Consider the following 25,677-nt stretch of genomic DNA (forward strand, 5'->3'; position numbering starts at 1 on the left):
CCACATTTCAACAATTTAGTTTCATGTACTTTTTTAAAATAAAAAATAAGCTTAGTCAGAACCTCCTCCCCTAGGTTTCCACATCAAGTCATTTTCAATTTAATATAAAAACAATTGAGATTTTCAGTGTCATACTGTATCTTGTTTCTTTAGTATAAGAAAATTAGTGATCAAGTCCAAGTTCTCTTCTAAGACATGATCTTTCAGTCATCCCCAAATGCTTGTTTCAAGCATTGAAGAAGTATATTCTGTAACCTTTCCGTAACTCACCCAGAGTCTGTTGGAATGGGCAGCTAAAATATATTGAATGAAACAAATGAATGAATAAATAAAAGTACTTCTATCACATTCTCTCAAAAATAATCATGCATTAAATCTAGCTCCATACTCTGACACAACTGCATATTTTTCTCCTGAACATTTTTAGTGATTGTAAGTTGCAAGTCTGTTTCAGATGAATTACTCCCAACCTTGCTGACTTGGAACTGGAGGTATGTGAGATGCTGAGCATTTTAGCTTGGACGGGAAATGCTACATATGCAGACATCAAATACCAATTATACAAAATAATAATACTTCTATCCCTTTGGTGACTATGGAGAGCAATCAGTTTCATCAATGACATCATGGAAGTAAAGAAACAATTTTACAATTTGTGACTGCACTCTAAACGATGTCATAGCACTATCAATCTAAGCACATATTAAATTATGCCTTTAAAAACCCATCTGTTGCTGGCTTGCTGGCTTGTACATTGTAGAAAAAGTTACTGTTGTCTCGGTGGAAAACATTTAGAAAGGTTCTCAGCCAGGCATTTAGCATGAACTAGGAAACGTGTCTGAGAGTTAGCCCGCGTTTTACATTTAATCTATGATGTGTAGCTCTATGTGGAGTTTTTCTTTGGGCAAAAGTAAGGATGGTACACCCAGTCAAAAGCAGAACGTAAGATGGCAATAGGACTTTTATCCTTTCGTCTGCAATCACTATCTTCCAGGAAGTAAGCAGCTGGGAAAGACTAGTTTAAAACTCCCTTCCCCATTCATAGCCATCTAGAACTGGATTGGAAAGCCCCGTATTTACTTCTGAGTAAATTAAAGACTTGAAACATATAAGGATGTCATATATTAGAAGTAGTTGGTCTTTCAACATACAACAAATTGAGCTCCAAGACAGCCAAAGTAAAGAAGAAACTACACATCATGCAGAAAATCTACTATGGGCTCTCCTGAGTTTTCTCATAGAGGAGCTCAAAATGCACATTTTCCCCATAAACAAATGCATTTCCTTTAGTTGGGCCTGATCTGAAATAAGATTCTCCTCTCCTCTCCACCATTCCACTGTCTGTCCTGCATATGACCCTTACCTAGCAGTGAAACTCCCACAATAATTTCATATTCATTCAATGAGTCCAGAGTCTTTTTGGCAAGAAGTCAAGAAGCTGAGTCCAAAGTGAGGGATTGGAGGCCAAGAAAGTAGTTAGATTCAGTCTTCAGGCCAACGGGTTACATGAGCTACATGCAGAATTGAACAAACCAGTCCAGTTAGGAAATTCTAAAGAACTGAGATATGAGAGAGAAGGTGAGTAAAAGGACCTGTCGTTTCCAGCACTTGAGATATACAGACTGAATGCTTAAATGCTAAGATTCAGGTGGCTCTCTTATTGGTGCAGAATCTTTAATCCTGCCAAGCCTGCCTCCAAAGGGCACTTCCTCTTACAGCCTGCCTAGTCAAGTGCTATCTTTCCATAAGACCCGGGGAAGCTCAATCAGTTCTTCTGACTCTTTGATTGCATTTTCTGTAACATAATGTGGCCTGGTTTCCTTGCTGTTTGGAAACTGGAATCCTCCACTTCCTCCCTTTTTTCCAACACAGAATCCTCCATTTGTGGCATGTCACTTCCTGTTGTGCAAGCCATTCCCCTCTCCCTTTTCACAAAGAAAAAATCCCTCTCACCTTGGGGAAAGGGTAGAGAGTAATAGGCAGCAAAATATTGGCCAAAGTCTATATTTTCTGCCATGGTTAATGGGATTTTTACTAGCAGCCCCATAACCCAATAGGACATTATGCCTGGAGCATGTGATTTATAGCCAAGGAAATGCCCTGCAGGGTTTTTCTCTAGCTGAATTTGGCAACCTGTTTGTTGTGAATTTCCAGCAGCTGGCTCCTTAATTCAGGAAGCTGCATATATTATACCTGTGAATCATCAAGAGAGAGAGAGAGAGAGATAGAACTGCATTTCATATGTTTGAGAATCAATTTGTGTATCTGGCGGGAAAAGTGTGGCATATCACTCTTCCCCTTATCTGTACATGATTACATTTCAGTATCAGAAACAATCCTGCCTGTTTTGTATAGCCAAAATCTGGTTGGATGAGATAGGTAATATTAACCTATCTCTGCTGGATCGCAGTAAAGCAATGTAGGCCCAGTATAGATCCAATATAAAATCTATGATCTAACAGTGGATGAGAGAGCCAACCTGGCATGTATTATGAGACCTGACTGGACACTAGTGTGGTGGTGGTGGTGGTTGCAGACTTCCCTCTTGGAAATGTGCCCACCTGAATTTCAAGTGTGGCACCAGATATGACCCCAGAGCAAAGGTGATGGAGTAGCTGTAGTTATTTGAGAAACTCTGATGGCCTTCAGAGGCACTACTCTGCAGATAACCTTGACAGATAACCTCGTGACACTCTATTGGTGAGAGTACAGTCCCTTGGAGATGACTAGGTCGTGGTCTAGCTCAATTATCTGGGAAGAATTTGAAACTGTTGTTCCTGAAGAATTAATCTTCAATTCTCTGACTGCAGCCATCTATATATTAGATCCATGTCCTTCCTGGTTGGTCAAGGCCCTGGAACAAAATGTGGTTGGATCCAAGGCTTAGTAAATGCTTCCTAGTGGGAGGGATTGTACCTCTCCTCTTAAAGAGGTGGTAGTTCATCCCCGCTTCAGGAAGCCTTCCATAGATCCAATGACAGTAGACAATTTTTGTCCAGTCTCCAACTTTCCAGGAGGAAACAGATTATTTGAATGTCTTTCAGTTGGGTTTCAGGCCAAGATATAGTACTGAGATGGCATTGGTCATACATATAGATGATCTTTTATGGAACCAAGATGGCAGTAGCCTTCCTTAATCTCTAGGTGGCTTTCAATACCTTCAGTCATGATATACTTCTGGAACGGCTCTGAGGTTTAGGAGTGGGAGATGTAGTGTTCCAATGTATTCTCCAGGGCCAAGTTCAGTTGGTGTTGGTGAGTATCCCTCAGGGTTTTACTCACTTTCACTAATCCTGTTTAACATCTAAATGAAACCTCTGGGTTAAGTCATTCATTAGTAGGCTATCAGAGACCATAGATATGCTGAGGACCCCCAGTTATACATCTCCACCCTAGGCTGGCCAAGTGATGCTTTCAAGGTTCCTTCCCACTGTCTGGAGGCTGTGGAGGTCTGTAGGAGAAAGAATAGGCTTCAGCCCAACCCAGTGAAGACCACAGTATGGTTTTGTTATCTTTTTTTTTTTTTAATCCCCTGATTCTGGGAACTCTCTATCTTTTGTGTTATATGGGATTATAGTCCCCCAGACAGAACTGCTGTGCAGTGTGGGGCTCCTCTTAGACACCTGAACTCTTAGCTGCTGTTGGAAGAGCAGGTGGTAGTCATGGCAGGAGTCCCTTGGCAAAAATCTACCTTGTATACCAGTTGTACCCAATCATGGATTGAGAAGCCCTGTTCAGAGTTATTCATGCCTTATTCACTTCCTGCTTGGAATATTGCAATGCACTTTATCATGGGCTGCCCTTGAAAGCCAACTGGAAGTGCAATTGGTTCAGATGGTATAAGTAGACACCCTAATTTGTCCATGTAACACCACTACTTCTTGAGTTGATTGGGTCCCCATAAACTTCTGAGTGCAATTTAAGGTCCTACTTATCACCTTTAAACCCTTTCATAGCACAGGGATGGGTTATTTATGAGACTACCTGTCTCCAATTATTTCTGTTTGTTTTTTGAGACCTGGCCACATAGACATGGATTGAGTCCCTTCCACAAAACAATGTCATCTGGCAGGACTCAGGAGGTGTCCCTTCTCTGTGCAGTGATTGCCCTGTGGAACAGCATTCATCCTAAGGTTCAGATAACCCTAACCCTATTCAGGCCCTGAAAGTCTAGTTCTTCCCCAAGCATTGGGCCAGAACATGAGACAAGCCTATCCATAATGAAAGGCCCCAGTTATACTGGGGGTTTTGTTTGTTTCTTTTTCTGTTTCAGATGTTTATTGTGCTTTATTTTTTTAGTTCCTTGGGGCTTTTTTTATGATTCTACAATCTGTAAGTCACCCAGAGTTGCTTTACAGAAGAAAGAAAGAAAGAAAGAAAGAAAGAAAGAAAGAAAGAAAGAAAGAAAGAAAGAAAGAAAGAAAGAGGGAGGGAGGGAGGGAGGGAGGGAGGGAGGGAGGAAGGAAGGAAGGAAGGAAGGAAGGAAGGAAGGAAGGAAGGAAGGAAGGAAGGAAGGAAGGAAGGAAGGAAGGAAGGAAGGAAGGAAGGAGGCAATGGGGTTGAGATAACCAAGGTGATGTTAGCTTTTGTCACAATATGCGTTATATCTGCACCAAGACTTCCTTATCTGACATGCTTCAGAATTAGAGATGTGTGGATCAGTACAATCTGTTTCATTACCTGCTTTATGGGGCAGAGTTTCAGTTCAGCAATTTTGCCTCTGAACCTTTAATTAAAAATCCAGACATAGATTTACCAGTCCATTTAGGGGCAAAGGGAGATAATGTTTAGTGCTGAAAATTTACAATGGGGTTAGGGTCTTGGATTTTTCTTTTCATTTAATAACAAAAATGCTGCATATGCTGACAGCAGCACAGGGCTCTCTTAGAATTGTCTTTTTTGCAATACTCTCTAGAATGACCAGACAAATATGAGATATTGCTACCATGTGGATATTCTAGGAATGAAAAACCAATGAGCTCCCCAAAAACCCAGTGGCAGGTTGATTATATTTCCCTACTTTATATGTCACGGTCTCCATTACAACGGTAAGCCTATCACAAATTGTATCTGACCTAACACATTTGATAGAACTTACTTTTTATCTATTTTCCCTCTTCCCCAAATAAGAGGAAGATGTTATATAGATGAAATAATTTGATGTGTTATTTGTGGATTGTTATGATGGTTTCAATATTCTGCACAAAGAAAGATCAAAATTCTAGTTTATCCATTGGTTTCTTTTTTCTTAGATCTATAATTAGCTCTGACCTGGATTTAGCATATTCCATATTTTTGTAATTCAAACCAAAATTGAATATGTCCTTCCACAGAACTAGTACATATCCGTGGTTCTCTAAAAATAAATGCAAATAAATGGTTTATCCTTGCTTATCCTGAGGATTTACAAATTAGCAGGTGTATTTTGGAAGTCCAGTCTAAAATCCATTTATAGTGTTAAACATCTTAGTTCTCAAAATAGATTTAAGTACGATGAAAAGGTTACTGCGGGCTTCCTTTTTTCTCAATTAATTCTACTTGCCAAGTAAAAACCAGGGGCTATTCTGATACAGTTACAAGATTGCTAAGACTTAGAATTCAATTAACATTTCAACATTTAATTATACTCAACAGATCATAATCAATCTGTTATCAACAGAAAATACCTAATTTAAATTATGGGTAATTTAAAGTAAATAAAGCTAACATATCAGTTCAATAAAAATTAGATGTTAAATTTTCTGCCAAGTCTCTTATTATGTTATGCAACTGATATACATTCCCTACCTCCTCAATACTAGCAGTGTTTGGACTTATTTTGATACACCAAATATAAATTAGACACATTATTCCTAATTTGTGTCAAGTAAAGAATAACTGTTCATCAAAGTTCTTGTATAGATTTCTGGTGAAGGATAGGCAAATCTGTCATATTGATTTCTTTCATTTTTCCACTTTTAAGTTTGTTGCATTCTGTTTTTCTGTAAGTTGGCTTTTTTTTTTTTTTTTGGAAACCACACTACACTGTTTGCATAATTTTTGTGCATTTTCCTATAATAATGCATTTTTCAGGGCCTTGCATATTTTTGTGACTAATTTACCCAATATTCTAGGGCATACATTTCTTTAAAATGACAGTTTATTATTTTCTAATTGTAAACTACATTGCAAAATTGAGAAATTAAATGTTCAAGCTGTGAATGATTAAGAATGAGAAAATTAAGAATGGATACCATAGGCATCTGGTGGAAGCCACAATATCACATGTGTCATATCCTGCAAGTTGCATAATTTTCATCATTTGCAGGATGATGTCAAGTTGATATCAAGATGTATGTGATATCACTTGCCTCCATGTGCCCCCTCTGGACACCCATGTTGAGCATACTTCTGGTTGCTGATCTTAGCAGCATCTAGGGGGGTCAAAAAAGTCAAGATGGTAGTCATAGCAGTACAGTTGAAACTTTGTCCCTAGTGTTTTTGCTTTGATATCCCATGCATGTGCAAAGGGACAAGGGTTTGACTGCCCTGCCGTGACTACCATTTTTTTAAACTACTAGTTGGCCTATTCATAGCTCCTAGTGGCCCAACAGGGGAATTTTACAGTTTCAACTTTGCCACTTACAGAAGCTAATTGTTGTAAATATATAGATCTTCCAGGTAAAGCTAGAAGAGCTTGTACATTTGACCAGAAAAGGGAAAATTCTGCACTTTGGAACAGATGGAATAGTTCCCTTTGGGGATTGGATATTTGTATGAGTGTCTGCTACATTTGCTGTTTTGAAAAACTGAGCCTGGCATGTTCATATATCATTAACAGATGCTGGATCTGTCAAAATTAAAAGGTAGAATTTTCCATGACATGGAAATAAGCTCTTTTACCTGCTAATGTCTCCAACTCATGGTACTGTCAAAGTATTGGGAGTAGTCAACAATAGAAAATACAGATGTTGACTCTGAGGAGGAATGCAGCTGTTTTGGCATCAGCACAGCCTGCATCTATGCCTGTTTGCTTCCCACCACCCATCCTGTATTTTTATGAGCAAACAGATGAATATTCCACCTCTCAAATGTTATTTGGCTCCTTTGTAAAGCTAGCTGGAATTTCTAACTGCTTAGGAAATCAAGCTATCACACGTGAAATGACTTCAGGGAAATCTCTTCTTTTGGCTACAAAACAGAATAGTTAAGAGGATCAAAGATTAAACATATAACTTGGACAGAAATTATAGCCTGCTTTAAAAAGTCTTCATACGAGGACTAAGAAACAAAACTCAAATCACCTGAAAATTGTCACTGCTAAACAATCTAAGATAAAAAGATCTTACTGTACTGGCTGCTGAATATAGTTGGTGCCCTGCTTTAGCAGACTCAGATGAATGTTTGTCATTGTGAGCTTGGCCATGACTACCTTGACTCCCAGTAACTTGATGGGATATGCAGTATCTCTCTGAATTATTAGATAATAGTTAGATAATTATTCCTGAGGGAATGTTCATACAGGACATCCATCCATGGTTTAAGCTAACTATTACTTCCTTTTGGATGTCTAGCAGATAAACAGGTTAATTGCTGCCCGTATCTCAACCATTTATGTGATGGATTCCAAACACACCCTCTCCATTTTTGGAAAACCAATATGTAAATGTGGGCCTGATTGGGGCCAGACCTAGGGCAAATGGGATGGAGGAAGGTTAATACCTTTTGCAGCCCTGTTTTTATGTTAACTTCTCACATGTCTGCAGGGTTATAACCAAGCTGGAAACCACAGAGACATTGTGGCAGGCTTAGTTCTGATTTGTGGCTTCTCCTGCCATTTCATTCTGACAGAAGTGACTTTTGCTCATGCATTTTGCATGCACAGAAGTCACTCTGCTGGTGACAATGCCACAATCATTCTCCTCTGTTGATTAGAATTACAGTGCTTTACAGAGGTGCTCTGAAGGGATACTTTTGTGAAACTTCACCTCTTTAAAATCTGCACAAGCCTGGTTCTGCCTCTGCTGACCTCCATGCAGGACTGCTCTGTACAGTCCTGATGTCAATAGATCCTGGCCATTCTTTGTAACTATTGAAGATGATATCAAGGAAAAGCTAAGTAAATCATTTTTTTTCTTTTTCTTTTCTTTTTCTTTTCTTTTTTTGGAGACTGCACAAAAGTGTTAACTTTTTGTGCCAGTACTAGGAGCACATACAATATAATTTAGGGGATCAGAGGCATGCAGGATCTGCCTAAGGCAATTCTTATTTAAAGTGGAACAGCAAATTATAAACAACTTGTATAACAATCAAAGCTAGCCAGTTGTTTTGACACTGGAGACAAAATAATCATTCTCTCATCCTTGGCTACAAAATTTCAATGAGAATAAATTAAATTGCCCTTTCAAGACACTAAAACCAACCTTTTAAAGTGACTATATCATTTTGTGTAATATAGTTATTAGTTGTAATGTGAAGGCCCAACAGGATAGGTTCAGAGTATAGTTGCCTGATTTCTTTTTACTTTAATCATGTGTGATATTTCAGCTCTATAACACCTAAATACTTTCCTACAACTCCTCTTATCACTAAGACCAGTTTGTCTGCAAGTATTGCAAATGGGTGTCTTAGGAATTCATATATATCATCATATATTGATAATGCTATATCCTAGAAGTTAAGTTGGAATTTGCGGAAAGAGAAAAATAGTATTTACATTAGTCATAAATACTGGATGGATTAGCCTCTTTTCCACAACTTCCTAATTACACTGAATATTCATTTATTTATTTGTTTGTTTATCATATTTATATAGCTGCTGATCTCACATAAAGTGACTCTGGGCAGCATACAACATGAGCACAACACAAGAATATATTGAATGAATTCCTTTGGCTCTCTTTTTTGATGATGGAAAACAGGCATAGATTGAATGAAGAAGAATTATTCAAGCATATATTGCAATAACTACTGTGATTGCTACTAAAATGCATCCTTAATTTAGTTAATTATGATGAATTTATAAATTAACAGTTTACATTTAAAACAAGTACAAATAAACATTTCTTTAAATTAGAGTCTGGAGAAATGAATGAGAAGCTTTCTAGATTTTTTAAAGTTTGATATTTGAAAGCAGGATTTGTAGAATGTGATTGTTTGCAGTTATTTAGGAATCTAGGGATTAAATAAATTATTTATGGTATTATATATCCAGAGGTGGATAAGACAGATTTATAGAAGAATCTTATTGTTCATTTAGTCAGAGTGTTTTGACGTTATTAGAAGTCCTGCCAGACCTGGCAGAAAAGGATGAAGAAAGAGAAGCTGCAACGTTTAGGGTTCCTTCCTCCCTCCTTCCCTCTCTTCCACTGCTTTCAGATAATTGGAAATCCCACCATCAAGAAAAATAGGGAGAAAAGTGGGAATTCAACACTGGTTTTCTCTTGCCTAAGTTGGTTCTTGATTTCAAAAATCAGTAAGGAAAAACAGAAAAACCAAAGCCCTTGAAATATCTTTTACTTGGGTACTCAACAGAATTTCTCTGTTACATTAAGCTTCCTGATTTTCTTTCTCTCTTTTCTTGGAAAGTCCTAATCAAATAATGCAAGTATATGTTCTGTCTATGTGCGTTGAAAGAATGATGGATGTACATACCTGATCTCACCCACCCCCAGTTTTTATTTCATTTCTTAGTTCTTTTAGCTTCAAGTGTTTTCCATTCTGTGGAGACAGAATTTACATCAGACCTACAGCATCAATTGTTTGCCCTTGATATATCTTTCCAAGGATGTGGTAGTCCCTGGGAGTAAGCTTCCTCTAACAAAGGATGTACAACAAAACTATCACAAGTAGATGTCAGGTCATAGATTATCTTGTTTTGTCAGTGGCTTTTTCCTTTTGACAGCCAATATATATTTTTACCCCAAGCTCCAACTGGAGTTACCATCAATGTCTTATCCCAAAACCTGGAGGCTGTTAGGGTCTGGACAGGACAAAACAATTTAAAGTTGAATCAAGAAAGAGAGTTTGTTCATCACAGCTCTCTGCTGGCTACAGTGTTGTCTTTCAAAGTAGTGGCATTGCCCCTGAGGGAACATCCATGGTTTGAGGATCCTCCTGAATTCATGGTCACTGCTGGATGGACAGGTAGAGGCTGTGGCCAGAATTCACCCCACCTTGGCTGATGCACCAGCTGCAGAACTTCCTGGAGTCAGAGGACCTACCTTTAATGACTGATGCACTTATCTGAACAGTCAGTAGATGCAAAGTATTAGAGTTATTTCTACCAATCATCTATCTATCATCTATCACTACCTATCATCTATCTATCTATCTATCTATCTATCTATCTATCTATCTATCTATCTATCTATCTATCATCATATCGATTTATATAACTGTCCATCTCTTAATTGTGAATCTTTGGTACCAATTAGTGGTTATCTGGATTTTTGCAGCTTAAATATGGTAGGTTTAATATTGCAGGAAAATATCATTAAATATGCATCTTTTCATGCCTTGGCTGGATTTCTCCATAGGGCTGCTTTTGAAGACTACTTGGAAACCATAGTTGGCTCAGAATGCAGCAGTCTGCTTGCAGACTTGTGTTCACCACTATGATCATATTTCAGTAGATTTACAGGTACAATTCAAAATGCTTGTTTTGACTTGTAAAGCCTCCTATGGCTTGGCACCAAGGTACCTGCAGGATCACCTGCTCCAACCTGAGTTAACACATCCAAGATCTTCCTGGGAGAAATGCTATTAGTGTCTCAGCTTTGCAAGATAGGAGAACTGAGGCCAGGAAGTGCTGCTTTTCCATCATAGTGCCAATTCTCTGGAACAGCCTCCCTTGGAAGCAAGATTGGCTGTCTTGATGACAGCCTTTCAAAAAGAACAAACCTTGGGGAAACTTTCAGGGTTGATTGTTCACCATTGGTATACTTTTGGATATTGTGTAAATTGAGATTGGTATTTTTTTGGTTTTTTATGAATATTGTAAGCTTGGGGAGGTATGAATGGGTTTATTATCATCATCATCATCATCATCATCATCATCATCATCATCATCATCATCATCATCAATTGTATGTTTTTCTACTGTAAGCCATTGAGAGTCAGGAAGGATTCAGCGCCATACAAATGTAGCAGTAATAATATTTTAATATTATTATATTAATTATTTAATATTAATATATTAATAATATCTACTGCATAGATCAGTATTTCTCAACCTTGGCAACTTTAAGAACTGTGGACTTCAACTCCCAGAATTTCCCAGACAGCCATGCTGGCTGGGGAATTCTGGAAGATGAAGTCCACATGTCTTAAATTTGCTAAGCCTGAGATACACTGGCATAGGCCTACCACATCTGGGCTGCAAGAATCTGAAGAGTCAGTAAATGCAAAGTATTAGAGTTATTTATATCAATCATCTATCTATCATCTATCTATCTATCTATCTATCTATCTATCTATCTATCTATCAATCTATCTATCATCATATCGATTTATATAGCTGTCCATCTCTTAATTGTGAATCTTTGGTACCAATTAGTGGTTATCTGGGTTTTTGCAGCTTAAATATGGTAGGTTTAATATTGCAGGAAAATATTAAATATGCATCTTTTCATGCCTTACTGTAGGAAATGAACCCTTGCCCTGGTTTTCTTAATTGCAAATTTCAAACCATACCATCATAAAATTTTCATGGATTGTGCTTCAAGGATTAAAATGAAAAGAAAACACAAAACAGCAAGCAACCAAATAGACAGTACTTTAAAGGCATAATGCATGCCTAAGGAGAGAGGTTTATCCAACCTGATCCTAATACAGACTCTGTTACCCCAGCAACTAGTACTGCCAGGGCAGTTCAATCTAATACTGTAGCAGTTAAAGATATGCCATCACTAGCCCTTTTTTTAAGGTTTAAAAAGAACACATTAATTTAAAGGTAAGGAAGGATATGCATATTTTCTTTAAACAATACCCTTAGGCTAAAGAAAGCACAAATTATAAATGCTACTGTATATGTTTGGAAGCTGCAATTTTCACTCTGAAAGAGGCAATATGATCAAAAATATACACAGTGGGGGAAAGTAAATTGCCCCTGCATTTATTCCTATGTTTGTGTCAAGGGCAGAATGAGAACATTTCTCCGGCCCATTATTTCTTTCTGCCTTGCCACCTCACATTCTAGAAACCTTACAGAATGTGAATGGATATGAATATGAGCTTCTAAAGGAAATACTTTCTTTAAGTGCAATTTATTCAGGAGGAAGAACTGCACACAGAGAGCGAAAAACTGAATAATTGTCAGCCCTTCAAGGTAGTCCAGACCAGGAAACCAAAACCAAGAATGCTAGTATTACCTTTATTGTAAGGCTACAGTAACAGAATCTTGCAAGTCTGAAAGTGCTCCCCCACTCCCCCACCTTTGCATTCCAGAGAACTAGGGAGGGTCAATTCTGAGATTCTTTCTTCACCCCCATTCCAGCTTTGGACTCAGATTTCTCTTATCAGACCATTGTCTAGGCTGCAGCTCTTCCTCCTGTCTCTCGAGGTTATTTTTACAGCCTTTTACAATAATACACCAAAGTCTATAGGCATCTTAACCATGCTGTTCCTGCAGGGACATCTGCAGAGGAGGGGAGTGTCAAAGAAGTCAAGATGGTGGCACAACTTTGCAATCAAAGCCCCATTACTTTTTTACATACATCACAAGTACATCACTCATAAGAAGAATGAAGCTTCAATCACACAAGTCATGGCAGCCATAGGGACTTTTTTTTATCTCCTTTCCCCCAAGGCATTTTTGCATGTCTTGATCATCATTGTCACCCTTCTGTGTTTAAACTTCATGAAGTTTCACAACTATTAAAGACAGCAAATTCCAGCTTATGATTTGTGTGGGATTAGCATAATGCACACTTTTTGATAATTCTGCGACATAACTGAGTTACAGTTTCATTATAACACCACCAAGACAAAATAATACATGCACACTAAGATTCCTCTCCATTTAAACATAGATTTCAACCAACCGGACTTGTCAAGTATTTGTTTTATTTTGCCATTCACAGTAGTAGGGCAGGATTAAAAAAAGACATAGAAATTTTTGCCAGACTGGACAAAATATTCCAGAAGCTTCACAGAAGATGAGAAGTTTCTTTGTAGAATATCTAGGACTGCTGTGAATGCACAAGGCTTTTTAAAGGTTAAAGAAAGTTCGAAGAGACCCCTGGGCTATGTTGTAGATTTTAAACAATAAGCATAATCTCCCAGTGGATTGTTTCAAAAGAGAAAGATGAATGCTATCTAAACTTTATTCCTGCTAGTGTTCCTGCCACAATGCATGACCAAGGGAGTGAAAGGCCAACATTTGCTCCCAGAACAGAGAGAGAGAAAACCAAATTTTTCATCCCAGATTCAACTATGTTAGATTGAGCTGGGTCATAGAGCAATGTTTTCAAGATGCAAATAAAATCAACAATATTCAGGCTTAAATTTACAAGACATACCTGCAACTGAGATTCAGGTCACTGTTTCACCTGTTCATAGAAGATTTACAAAGATCTTGTTCTCGTGAGTTTAAAAGAAAACATATTTTTACACCCTGTAACCTAATGTCTTCACTCCTGCTAGTGAGACTGTGCACATTTTGTAAAATAATATTTGCAGTGTGAAGCTTTGTTTTTTTATATAAAGCAGGGTGTTTGAAAGTGCTGCGTTTGATCTTGGGCAAGTTGAATATACACTTAGCTAGTACAGAAGGACTGCTACTGTTACAATCACAAAACAAGTACCAATCAAAAGCAGCATTTTAACTGAGGGCCATGCTTAGATGTTAAGCTCTGCAAGTCCCTCTGGAAATAACCTGGCAATATATAAAAGAAGAGATGACATGTCTCATTTCCAGTTCTAGGAGAAAATAATCCACATGCTCAAACCCATCAACACTGTTTAAATATTCACCTGTAAGCATTTATCAAGAGGAAAATGGAGGTGCTGGTGCCAACAAATCTGAAACAAAGAAAGCACAACATTAGTCTGAGGCCACTGGTGCTATTGCTAAATGCAGAACAGCTAACATGTAAGATCTGGACATATAAATTGTTAAAATATATCCCAGTCCATTTTCTCAAATGTGAAGAGGTATGAAACTTCACGTGAAATATAAAAGGCCTTTCTGCATCTGAAAAAAGGCAATGAGATTGATTTTACTTTCCAAATAGCAAAATACTGGAGGATTGTACATTGTGTATGCTTATATCTGGAAGCTACAGTATAAACTCAAAGAAAGGGATGTTTTTTTCAACAGAGAAGGAATGAATGTTCACAGAGGGCTGAAGAAAGTAGAATTCTAACCACAGACTCCATAAGAGAATTCATCAGCAGATGAATCATAACACAGAACGTGGGACGCTAAATAGCAGGGCATATGACTCCACTTTTGTGGTTTATGTGCTGTATGTCCTTATCCACCATCTTTACTTTCCTTTTTAAACTGTGACTTTCATGTGCTTTAAGCTGCTATGGGAAAGCTGTGTTTAAGGGTGGCCTATTATTTTGTCAGATGGATATTTGTATAAGTAATTGAACTAAATGGATTAAATATATGCAACTCAATCTTCTCCAACCAACTGCCCTCCTGATGGGTTAAGCAAAGTTGCTCAGCTAGTATTTGCCTCCGTCTTTGAAAAGAAGTGATATGTTCTACCAGCTAATATGTTCTAAAGAGCTAATTGAAGAAGCTGAACTTAAATGAAGTCTGCATTTGATAGAAGCATCACCAGGAATGCAACATGGAGTAGTTGAAAACAAAGCTTGTCAGGTTAACACAATATCATTTTTTAAAAATTGGGCTAGCTTAGCTAGAAATGAGTAATTCACAACTATGATAAACAAACAAATAACTTCCTTAGTGAATTTTGGGAATGCTATGGACAAAATATATCTTGCTTCCAATAAAGGAAAAGCCCTCATGATTATTAAGAAACGTGTTGGATAAGATAAGCTATCCACAATTGTGGGTATTATGTGTACCCACAATTGGTCTGAAAACCATATTCAGTAGTTCCTCATTAATCTGGAGTGAGTTGTTGGCCATGTATTCTTCAACATTGTTACTAATGTTTTGAATGAAGAGGTAAAAGGAATGCTTTTCAAATTTGTAGATGACTGGATGGGATAACTAATGTTCTAGAAGACAGAATCAACATTCAAAATGGTCTGGATAGATTAGAGAAGTGGCCCTAAATAATAATGAAATTTAATGGAGACAAATGCAAAATTATTGAATTAGAAAAAAGAAATCAGATGCACAGTATAGGATATGAAAAACCTAGTTCGGTAATGAGAGCCAGTTTGGTGTAGTGGTTAAGGCATCAGGCTAGAAACTGGGGGACTGTGAGTTCCAGTCCCACCTTAGGCATGAAGCCAGATGGGTGACATCAGGCCAGTCACTCTCTCTCAGCCCTAGAAAGCAGGCAATGGCCAACTACTTCTGAAATCTTGCCATGCGGAAACTTTTCAGGCGGTTGCCAGGAGTCAACACTGACTCAAGGGCATAAAAAAAATGTTGCATTTATTTCCACCATGGTTAAATTATAAGAGCTATATGTTCTAAGGAGAGAAACATGTGAAGGTCAGCTTCCTGGTTCCATATCTTTTTCCATCAAATATCCTAATCCAGGCCAGGTCTTTTTCTGAAATCTGCCTCTTAATTCAGTCCATAGCAGGAGTAGATCCAAAAACTATTTTTGCTTAGTGGACGCAGCTGCTTGCCTTCTTTTCTATTTTACAGCGAACAAATGAACACAGTTGTGTGTGTGTGTGTGTGTGTCTGTTTTCACCATCTGGTAAAGGTCTCCCTTTGTCTCTACATCTTCTCTACATGTCATTTCATTGTGTTAGCATTGAAAATGTTCTATAATTAAGTAGCCATTTCCCACAAAATAATTGATTACTTTTCCTAGTCATGTAGAGACAAACTAAAGGAGTCAGAAACATGTGAAAATCTATATTCAAGAGTTCTCCCACATGTCTCTAGCAATCTTGAGTATCATATTCTCTTTTCCTCCATTCACATGCTTGGCCACTCCAGAGAAGCTTGTTTATTTTCTCCCACTGTATTCTTTGGAAGTATGCTTCAGAAAGCCAGGAAAATCTTTTTGAACAGATACAATCTTGGGTCCCAAAAAAGAAATTGGCAGAGTTAATTATTGCTCCTCAGTATCACCATTGGGTTGGCTGCCAGTGACTAGTTACTTTCCTGGACTTTCAATTTTTAGTGCAAAGAATGATAATGAATGAAACACCATATTCTGATCCTCAAGAGTTTGAAATGTGGCATTAATTCTCTTATGTTAACGATATGAGAAGATACATGCTTTCCCCACAGGAGAGATCTGCAAGAATTATTCCACTGTTATTTCCCTAATTGGGTTGGAACCTTGCAAATAACATAATGCAGGCAAGCACATTGTGAGGTATGTGACAATGTACAATAGATCCTTCCTACTGACCAGCTGCTGCCCTGGCAGCTGCTGTATTGAACTCTAGCAATAGAAAACTAACAATAGCATACTTACTTACATCTCCCTCAAGGCACAGTCCTCTCCTAGACCATGACATGAGCAACCATGGCTGCATTAAGATTTTTTTTTTTTTTAATCATCCTGCTGCTCCACTTGCCATAGTTTCTGGCATCTGAAAGATACTAGATAGCATCTTCCAGATACTACTATCTGAAAGATACTAGATAGTATCTAGTATCTAGAATAGTGGTTCTCAACCTTGGCAACTTTAAGATATGTGAACTTCAACTCCCAGGATTCCCCAGCCAGCATGCTGGTTAGGGAATTCTGGGAGGTGAAGTCCACATATCTTAAAGTTGCTAAGATTGAGAAACACTAGAAACTAGATAGTATCTTTCAGCTGGTACCTGCCTGATATTGTCTGAGCATTCTGAGAGTGTAACTCACCTCATCTAAAAACACATGAAATTGAGGAAAGTTGTCAGCCCTTCAGGGTATACCAGACCAGGAAACCAGTTATGAATGCTAATACTACTTTTATTATAAGGTTCCAGTAACAGAATCTTGCAAGCCTCAATGTGTTTTCTCTCTCCCTCCCTTTATTTTCATGAGAACTAGGGAGGGTCAAGGCCAGCTCTAGATAGTTTGGTGCTGTAGGCAAATTCATATTCTGGTGCCTCTTATGGTTTGGCTCATGTTCCATTTTGTTAGGAATTTCAAAAAGACACCCTCTTGTTTCTTTTCTTTTTTTTCTTTGAGTTTTTGAGCTTAACATTTATCATTTTCAGCCGTGGACAATTTTTTTTTTCCTTTTCTCAGACATTTTCATTGTATTTACACAGTAAGTAATGTTAATGACATCAGCACCTATTGTTATAATATGGCACCAATTCTGCAAAATTATATTTAACCCTCAAGTGGGCATGCTGGCTCACGGAGTGTGCCTTTACTGCTTTTGTTTTTTTTATTGTTTTTCAGAAGTTTTTCAAATTTGGTACCCACTAAAATGTGGTGCCCTAGGCCAGGGCCTACTTGGCCTTAGCCTAGAGCCAGCCCTTGGGAGGGTCATGTCTGAAACACTTTCTCAAATTATAGTACATTTCTGCCCAGACTCCTATTTCTTTTATCTGACCATTGTCTTGATTGCAGCTCTTCCTCCTGTTCCTCACGGTTATTCCTAGTTCCCATTACATCAGTTTATGTAAAATAGACCAGGAAATAAACAATTGGCCAAAAGCATCATGTTGGAGGGATGACATGTGAATATTACTGAAAAGGCAGGCATATGGCACCACTAGGAACATCCATTGCATTGATGGGGAAGCCAATTTTTGTGAGGACCATGGAAAGGTATCTCCATTGCTATGCACTATAGCAAATTTGCTCTGAAAGCCTATTCTAAAGTTAAATGCTAAAACACATTTCATGTAAATTGCATGCAATTTGGCCTTTGGTCTCTGCAAAATAATAAATAGGGAGGGATGTCAGGAGCGAAGTAAATTTTCCACTGAGTGACACAAATTCATTGTCTGAGTTCTTGGAAGGTAAGTCAATACCTAGGGGAGGGAAGGAAAGAGATCCAAAGTGCATCAAACCAAAAACAAAGTATGGTCTTTATAGGTTGCTGGGTAATAACTGATCTCTATATTCATATGACTATTTTAGCATAAGGCAGCAGTGAGGAAAAGCTTTGAGAAAAATTATCTAACTGTAAGTTACTGGTGGCAGGACAAAAGCCAAGTCCAGCATGTGGCAATGCATGCAAATGACCTAGATGATTGTCTGAAAAAGCTATAGATCTGTTGACTATAGTGTGTCAAATATATTTTGATTGAAAATGACTATAATATTTGGAAATTTATCCTATAGGTGTAAGGATAAAGAGCGTAATGTTCTTTTCTGCAATACCACTGAAAGCAAAGAAGCCTATTAACTAAAATTTGATGGTATTACTGTCTTTTCCCCCCCTCAAGGTCTAGTAGACCTTGGCAATGAAAGAAGGTGAAATTCTTTAATAAAGGATCATAAAAATGAAGCTTCTGCATGTTTGATTGCTGTAAGCAAAGTTTTTTGGAGCAAAAATATATGTCCAGCAAACACATTGGTAATATGCTGTTGACATTCATGGGTGAAGACCAAGCTTTATTTTTAGCTTGATGCAAGTGCCTACCCAGCTGCTAGAAGCAATCTCAATATGATGAAAGTTAACAACCCGGAAATATCATCATGTTTTCTGTTATGAGAGGTATATGTAGTTTATTTAAGAAAGATTGAGAAGTAGCATGATATCATATATTACTTTGAAATAGATGTAAGGAATGGTTGGCTGCTTTGGATATAACGCTCAACCAGTGTAAAGTTAAATGAAAAAAAGTGCCATACTTGTACTCTCCTGCTCCCCAATGCAAAAACTTCTGAGTGCCTTTTTAAGATGTGCCAGAAATAAACTGGGACTTGTTCACATAATCCTAATCCCAATGTAGTTCTTGTATGTTTTCCTGAGACATAATGAATGAACTGTACATAATCTTTTCAGCTTCCAGAGTTCCCATTTCCTCTTTTCTCTTGCTTAGGAGTAACTATGCCGCAGGCCCACAATAAGGAGTCTTCCCCAGAGCTGTATATTAATTATTTATGTTGCTAGCACTCACCCATCCCAACATGTAATAAAGGCTCAGTAGAAAGAATAAATCAAATATTGTTTATTGTCATCACTGAGAAATATTGAAGTAGTAAGATAAAATACAGTAGTTATAACACATTGATATATACATGGAGATAGCTTACAGTAAGATGAACTGCCAAAGACATTACACTGAACTTACTATTGCCTTATGTTAGATCAGCAGCATAAGGTGTTCTACTGTATCATAGACTGTTATTAATAGTGAGTGAATCCTGCAGGCTATTGATATGGATTTCAGTACAATAACTATTGTTCTATGGTCTTTGTCTCACATCCTTGTCTGACAGCAGGTGATGCACATCTGTCAGCCCAGGGAATTTTTTGAAATAGGTGCTAAGAGAGTATCATGGGAGCCTATACAGAAGTCACAATAGGAAAGAACCTTATTCAATGACTCAATACATCCAGACAGCAAAAGCTAGTTCATTCTCAATCTCCCCTTGAGGATTGTTGATGATTAGATGTCAAACCATACTAATATGAAAAGCTTGCAGTATTTGTAAACCATAAGTTGGTCAAAGTATCTTCCTGGTTTAAAACAACTGTTGTATATTCCCAAGTCAACCCTTATGGAAATCCTATTAGGTTCAATTTGGTATTCATTGTCCAGACTCCTTTGTTTAAGCTTTGCCATGCTCTGCTAATAACCCAAGGTTAGCAACACCTCAGGAAAATATCCATAGCATTGCAGTTTGTCTCTAATGCTACATTTCCAAGAAGATCAGTAGCTATTAGCCATAGGGCCAAACTTTGTGGTAGACAATTTAGTTCGAGCCAGTAATTGAAAGTACACAACAATATCCCAGGCTCCACCATAATCCACCCTGCTTCTATGTGTGTAATAAAAATGTGTCAAGTTTGAAACAACTTTCTGAAAATGTGAATTGAACAGCCTTAAATTTAATTAAAGTAATGCATAGGCTTAGTGGTGCCCCATAGAGGTATGGTAACAGTGCCTTGTTTTCAAATAATCTTAACACTGCTGGAAGATATTCTGCTGAGGAGTTCTTTTATACGTATTGTGAAGCATGAGCAATATGGACATTCACATCCCAAGAGATTGAAATCCAAATCCTAAATCTTTAAAGCATGCCCCTCAATTCTCCAGGCCAGTGTTTTGTTGTTGCTATTGTTATTATGATTATTATTGTTGTTTTCTGTTCTCCCTTTTCACATAATAGTGATTTTCTCAAAGTTTATCTGTAGTGAGTAATCACTGCACAAACTGAAGGTTTCATTGCTGTCCTCAAACCAACTGGGATCTCTGATAAGACAACAGCATCATTGAATGCAGGTGTGGTGCTATAGCAGAGAACAGAGATGATGCTCCTGTTTGGTTAGATTCTCTGTAACTGAGTTGCTTATAAGGGTGCATCCTTGTTTAACTCTTATTAAAATCTTGCAAGAACAGCTTCTGAAACATGGCCTGTTACATTACACCTCACCCAGACTGGCGTTATTTGTAATGCACATTTGAGGGAAGGAAGCAATGGACCATTGGAGAGACTGCATTTGTGCCAAAGAATTTCCCTAGATTTTGAATTAAAAGCCTGCTTAAAGTCTACAAAGACAGCCCAGAAAGCTGCTTTAGGTAATTGTGTTTATTTTTCAATCAGATGGTAAAGCACTAAGCCTTGATCCAGAGTGGATTGGCCTGCTCTATAGCTTGCTGTCTCGACTGCCAAGATATTCTCCCCCTCCAGCCAGTCTAGCAGCTTCCAGCACAAATGTCTGGCATACAGCATGCTAATAATACTTAGTAGGCTGACAAGATGGTAGTTGACTGGCTCATCTTTCTTGCCCTTCTTGAAAATTGTGATGATTATGGCTAAACCCCTCTTTTTGGGCATATAAGCTGGTCTATAAATATAAGTGAAGAGTGAGGCTAGAATTCGTGCCGACTGGTCAGAATGAGTTTTTGTCAATTTGGAGAGAACTAAATCCCTTCCTACATCCTTTCTGGTTTTCAGTGACTTACTTAGCTTGCATACCTCTGAAACCATGACTGGTGACTAATCAAGCAGCTGTTTATCAGTTAACACCAGCCCCAGGGAAAAGACAATTTAAACTAAAATTTGAAATTTATCATCGTTCTACTTAATAAGCATTTCTCATCGAGAAGTCTCATTTTAAAATAAACAACAACAGCAGCAATAACATAGCAACAACAACATACACTCAAGGGATAGCTAGATCCCTTTAGAATTTTTCATATGTCAAAGTGGTCATATAATGATTTCACCATATACACCATTTGCAATTTTATCAATATTTACTGTAGCACTGCTTGTATTTTATTCATATGCTAGTTAAGGGCTGCACAACAGAACAAACCCTCAAGAATGGGGCTCAGGTTGCTTATTTCATAGAGGTCTACTTCAAGCCAGTTGTGAGTTGTCAAAACAGAAAAAAATAGAGAGAGCAGTTGGCTTAGAGCAAAGTTCATCTGAATCAGAGACTGTTGATGATGTTTTTTCTGTAATTGTTCTTCAGTTAATAAACTGGGCTTGGCTGATGCATGGAGATTGTGTCTCATTTATATTATGAATATTTATTTATTTATTTATTTATTTATTTATTTATTTATTTGACAGAATTTATCATTTGCTCCAAACCCTGTCATCTGGCAATTCTACATGTACTTCTTATGTGGGGGGAGATTCTCAACAGATCCTCCCTAAATGACCAGATTGGACATGAAGAATCAGTTCTGGCAACATGGTGCCTGACATATCCCAGTTCTATTTTGTAAAGGGTTTTAAAAGTAATGACCAGCACTTTGAATTGGATTCCGAAGTCTACTGGCAACCACTAGAGAGACATGGTGTTACTCTACACTGGTGGGGTTGTCATGTCAGCAATCTAGCTGTTGCATTTTGTGCCAGCTTCAGCTTCCAGATCATCTCCAAAAGCAACCCAAGATAGAGTTATTCAATTGGACGTTGATCAGGGTATGAGTTACTGATACCATGGCACCCTAGTCCAAATACGGCATCATTTTTAAGGCTGCAATTCCAAGCTAAGGTTGCCCCACTATTCAGCCTGGAAACCTCTCCTGAAGCTTCAGAAAAAAAAGCTTCATGTCTCTCTTTAACTGTTTTCTGTGTTCATTCTTAATTATATTTTTACACCATTGCAATTCCTGGTGACTTCTTGTGGTTGACATTATGACTTCAGGCAGGCACACAAAAGAAATTAAAAACAAATGTAAGAACAGATATAACACAACAATGCAATAAGCATAATGATGACCACATCATTCCCCCAAATGACTTCTTGAATAACCCAGTCTTAAATCTTTTCCAGAAAGCTATCAGTGAGGTTGCTCACTGAACCTCAAAAAGAAGGCTTTTCCAGAGTGCAAGGGCCACAGTTTAAAAAACACAGCCATTCTGGTTCAAGGTGAGAGGTCTGGTTTCTCAGAAAACCAGGCAGACTAATTTCTGTGGGTCAAAGGTGTCCAATAAATGTCAGTATCAGTCTAGATTCTTTCAGCCAGTGCTTCATATCAGTCAGATCCCATGAGGTCTAGTGAAATTCATACTTATAATTAAAATCATACAATCAGTTAACTGAGGACTGGGACAATTTTTTCTGTAAATTTACACCCTTTCTTGTAAGCAAAGCTTTTGGTGATAGTGCTTTTAGTAGCAGCTTTCATGCTGGAAGTTGTCGGCTGAAAAAAATTCTGTTCAGCATTGACCTATACAATGAATTCATCACCCATGACTAACAGATGAAGAAGTGGAATTCCAGCCAGGCATTCATTTTTATTTTCATGAAGCGTGTAAAAAGTGCCCTCTAGATCATATTAAGCTCCCACTTCGTTCAGTATTCCCTTTCCAACAGGAGCCTGGCAGTCATAAAAGCAATATTTATCCCCTATTTGTTCCCAGTAGGGATGTTCAGTTATTCAGATCTGCAGCAGGAAAGGTGCTTCAAATGTGACCTGAGAAGTTGTTGTCAGTGAATGTGCCCACATAGATCAAAGCACCTTTTCACTTCAGATCCAAATAGTGCATGCCACTTGTCCCTGGCACGCAGCTTACAGAGTTATGCTACCTTTGAACAAAGAAATTTCATTTAACATTCAAATCAATTAGATCTCATAATATCTATATTTATGGCAGGGAATTATGAGAGTTGAAGTCTAAAGAGCCTCAGGGTGCCAGTTCCCCTCCCAGGTATGGCTGGTAAGGACAGCGGATGCTCCCCGGTTTTGGGAATTGTGGGACATCGATATAGGGATGGGGCTGCTGTTGGGGGGATGGGGGTGGGCCAAAATATTATGGTGGTGATGGGCATGGGGAGATATGGTGGGAGACGGGGAGCAGGCCATTCCCAGGGACCGCGGAACTGTTGCGTGTTGCCGGTTTCGTGTTTCAGCTCCTCAGTCTCAGCCCCAGTACCCTGTCAGCAGACCTTCAGAGGCTCTGGTCTCCGGCTGCTGCTTCTAAACACCAGGTCAGTCTGTAATAAGGCCTCCCTCATCCGTGATTTAATCATGGATGTGAGGGCTGACCTGGCACACATCACTGAGACCTGGCTGGATTTGGGGGGGGGGGGATAGCCCTCGCAGAGTTATGCCCTGCCAGGTTTCGAGTGTGCCATCAGCCGAGAGTCCAGGGCATGGATTGAGGTGTGGCAATTGTCATCCGGGAATCTCTTAAAGCTTTCAGGGATGCTACACCACAGGTCACCAGATGTGAGACCCTGTTCATCAAGCTGGGCTTTAGGGATCAGTTGGGATTGCTGCTGTTGTACCGGCCTCCTTGCTGCACAGCAACTTCCCTGCCTGAGCTCCTTGACACCATTTCTGGGGTGGCAGTGGAGTTCCCCACAATTTGCCTTCTCTAGGGATAGGGTCTGAGGGGGCTTGGGAGTTCATGGCCACCATGATGGCCATAAGCCTATCCCAAATCATCCAGACCCTGACACGGAACAGTGGCCATACACTGGATTTGGTGTTCCTGCTATGTGATCTGAAATTGGGGGAGCTTTTGGTGTCCCCCTTGTCAGATCATGCCTTGATCACAATGAGATTCCCTAGCACCACTATCCACTGAAGGGAGGCTGGACCTATTAGATCAGTTCACCCCCAGTGACTAATGGACTTGGATAGGTTCCAGAGGGAGCTGGGAGTTGTTCCTGCTGGTCTGCTGCACAGTCCATCTGAAGCCTTGGTAGCTGCTTGGAATAAAGGGGTGGCTGAGGCTTTGGATCAGATCATGCCCGTGCGACCTCTCTCCTTTTGGGATCCCGGCACTCTCCGTGGTTTACAGAAGAGCTAAGGGAGAGGAAGTGAGAGAAGAAACACCTAGAGCATCACTGGCACTCAATGAGGGACAAACTTGATCGAACATGGGTTAGAGCAGCTATTCATGCCTACTTAGTGGTGATAAGTGCGGCAAAGCATCATTACTCCTCCACTCTTATTGCATCTGCACGTAGCCACCCCGCAGCCCTGTTTTGGGTGACATGAGCCCTCCTGGGTAAGGTTGGCTCAGAGAACCTTCTGCAGGGATGTGTGGAGGAATTTTCTCAGCATCTATTGGATAAAATCACTTGGATTTGTTTTCAGTTGGATGCTAGCTTTACTGCAGGCCCAGTGGACGTGCCTAGGGAGGATTCTCACCCTGTTATCTGGGAACGGTTTGAACCTGTTGGACCTGAGGAAGTGGACAGGGTCCTTGGAGCTGTGAGCTCAGCCACCTGCTCTCTAGATCCATGTCCCTCCTGGGTTGTGAAAGCAGCCCACTAGCAGTGGTTAATGCATCTTTGAGTGAGGGGGTTGTTCCCTCACCACTTAAGGAGGCCTTGGTTCACCCTCTCCTCAAGAGGCCAGCGCTAGACTCCACTATACTGGACAATTTTCGTCCAGTATCTAACCTCCCCTTTTTGGGGAAGGTGATTGAGAAGGTGGTTGCACAACAACTTCAGAGGACCTTGGATGAAGTGGATTATCTGGATCCCTTTCAGTCAGGATTCAGGCCTGGGTATGGGATGGAAACAGCATTTGTTGTGCTTTTGGATGATCTATGGTGAGGGCAGGATGGGGGTTGTGCATCCATCTTTGCCCTACTTGACCTCTCAGCGGCTTTTGATACCGTCGACCATGGTATCCTTCTGGATCGGCTCAGAGGATTGGGGGTGGGTGGCACTGTGTTGTGCTGGTTCACCTCCTTCCTCCAGGGCTGATTCCAGCCGGTGGTGGTTGGGGAGGAGAGATCCCACCCTTGGCCCCTGTTATGTGGGATGCCACAGGGTTCGCTGCTCTCCCCCCCTCCTATTTAACATCCACATGAGTCCGCTGGGTGAGCTTATCCATCACCATGGGGTGAGGTATCATCAGTGTGCTGCTGATTCCCAATTATACATCTCTGCCCCTGGCAACTTAAGTGATGCTGTGAATGTCTTATCCCAGTGCCTGGAGGCTCTGAGGGTCTGGATAGGGAACAACAGGCTTCAACTGAA

At 39.3% G+C, this 25,677-nt stretch overlaps 1 protein-coding gene across 4 annotated transcripts in view; it reads left to right on the forward strand.

Annotated features, from left to right (window-relative positions):
- The first annotated feature begins 1,459 nt into the window (after positions 1–1,459).
- The window catches only part of SNCAIP (synuclein alpha interacting protein), a 158,835-nt gene continuing 134,617 nt past the window's right edge, over positions 1,460–25,677 (forward strand). For all 4 annotated transcript variants that reach the window (XM_025166070.2, XM_088130241.1, XM_088130242.1 and 1 more), the window contains exon 1: positions 1,460–1,578. The gene's annotated coding sequence lies outside the window, so the exon portion shown is untranslated. The remainder of the gene's footprint in view (positions 1,579–25,677) is intronic.

Source organism: Python bivittatus, unplaced genomic scaffold, assembly GCF_059951505.1.
Source record: "Python bivittatus isolate LINGU-HERP-01145 unplaced genomic scaffold, Pbiv_v1 ctg000850_np1212, whole genome shotgun sequence".
Lineage (NCBI taxonomy): Eukaryota > Metazoa > Chordata > Lepidosauria > Squamata > Pythonidae > Python > Python bivittatus.